This window comes from Austrofundulus limnaeus, unplaced genomic scaffold (assembly GCF_001266775.1).
Source record: "Austrofundulus limnaeus strain Quisiro unplaced genomic scaffold, Austrofundulus_limnaeus-1.0 Scaffold1226, whole genome shotgun sequence".
NCBI classification, from domain to species: Eukaryota; Metazoa; Chordata; class Actinopteri; order Cyprinodontiformes; family Rivulidae; genus Austrofundulus; species Austrofundulus limnaeus.
Genome location: NW_013953628.1, coordinates 4,197 through 6,418, shown reverse-complemented (window position 1 = coordinate 6,418; position 2,222 = coordinate 4,197).

The window sequence follows — 2,222 nt, the reverse complement described above, 5'->3', positions numbered from 1 at the left end:
GCAGAAAAGATTGTGTACCTGCAGAAAAGACTTGTGTACCTGCAGAAAAGACTTGTGTACCTGCAGAAAAGACTTGTGTACCTGCAGAAAAGACTTGTGTACCTGCAGAAAAGATTTGTGTACCTGCAGAAAAGATTTGTGTACCCGCAGAAAAGATTTGTGTACCTGCAGAAAAGACTTGTGTACCTGCAGAAAAGATTTGTGTACCTGCAGAAAAGATTTGTGTACCTGCAAAAACGATTTGTGTACCTGCAGAAACGATTTGTGTACCTGCAGAAACGATTTGTGTACCTGCAGAAAATATTTGTGTACCTGCAGAAAAGATTTGTGTACCTGCAGAAAAGACTTGTATTTGTATTTAAAAATTTCACCTGCAAAAAAAAAAATAAATTACACAAATATATTTCTGATTGTAAAGTCACAGAAATAAATATTACAAATGTGTAAAATAACATTTACACAGATATAATTAAAGTTACAGACTCATAATTCATCATTTATGTGTGTGTATTTTTCTTAAATTTGTGTGTATATTTTAATTACAACTCCAACTGAAAGTTACAACTTCTCATCTCTGCCACTAGGAGTGCTCAACTCTCCTGAACGTGTGTGACTTTCTCCAGCGTGTGCACAACTCTCTTCCTGTGCGTAACACTTGAGACAAAAATCCCACATGGGTACATCTCAAAACTGATTTGCAGGCAGTGTTTGGAGCAGAGCCGTAACTAAGCTTTTCAGGGGCCTCATATTAAATTTGAAATTAAATATTTTTGGTAAATAAATATTTATTTTAAAGGTTGTAATGGGCTTTTGGATGAACAAACAGTTAGTAATTACAAATATTTTAGAAACATAAAGGTAGGAGTGCTGCTGGGGGGGCAGCTGGGGGGGGCAGGCTCTACAACAGGGGGCAGTTGCCCCCCCTTGCCCCACTGTAGATCCGCCCCTGACTAAAAATAATAGTACACATCCCATGACCGAGCTGGTTCTTTTGATATAAGATTTGTAGGGCTCCATGTTGCTGTTCGGGCTGCATTAATGTACAACTATGAAAATATATAAAGGTATAAACGCAGTATAGAGATCCTTTTTTGAGGTGAATAATAGGTGCTGCTGCTCAAATGAATGAAGGCAGATGGTAAACCCCCTAATAATAATCAAGTAAAAGAAAATGGTGCCTTTCGCTGTTTCACAGCACTTTGGGCCCCAGAAATCTGTGAGGCCGCTCTGTTAACTGCAAAGTGTTGCAGGTTTCAAAGCACCTGTGCATTACCAACTCTGGATTTGGGACGATACGTTTACTCTCCAAGTCAGTAGTTGAGGAAAACCTGGTACTGAAAACTTGTTGAACCTGCAGGAGTGTGCACTGTGTAATTAAGCAGCAGAACATTTGAGAAAAAAGAGGCTGTCTTTGAGCAGTGGCACCTGCAGAAATTTTTTTCAGGGGGGGCCTCTGAAAAAACAGGGGGGGCCTCTGAAAAAACAGGGGGGGCCTCTGAAAAAACAGGGGTGGCACACCAAAACTAATATCTATAACAGAAAATTTATGATGTGTTTGTAAAAATGACAAATTGAATTCTAAGCAATACAAGTGTAGCATTTTCCTGCATCTAATTAATAATTTCTGATTAGATATAACTGGATCTATGACTGCTTAAAGGAAGAAATCAAATCCACTAACTTCAGACTTTTTTTCAAGGATTTTGCATGGAATTTCCCCTTTGTGTCTCGAATTAGCATATCTTACACAAACTCAACAGACTTCCTGACGCCTTGATGTTAATAGATAAGGGTTGCCACAAGTCCTTGTGCTTCCAACCCCCCATCAGGACTGCCTGCCTGTTCTTCTTCAAAGAGGGGGAAGGGCCATAAACGCCTTTAACTAGACTCTTCAATGACTGAAACAGGAACTCACATTCTTCATTAAATGTGAAAAAAAGAAGGAACCAGATTGAATGTTTTTATACAACTGTCTGTTCTTAATCAAAGAAATGTGAATTTACCTTTTCTTTTACAGAAAGAACAAAAACCATTGAAGCTAACTGTGTGTGTTTTTTGATGAAGATGTTTCTTTTATTTCATGATTTTAAACTGTGTTTTATTACATGACTTAACCCTTAGAAACCATAGGCCTTGAATTTTAACTAAATGTGACATTCGTATTTTACTGAGGTAAACAAATGTCTCAACCTTAAATAGATGCACGATAATTAAACTAAAAC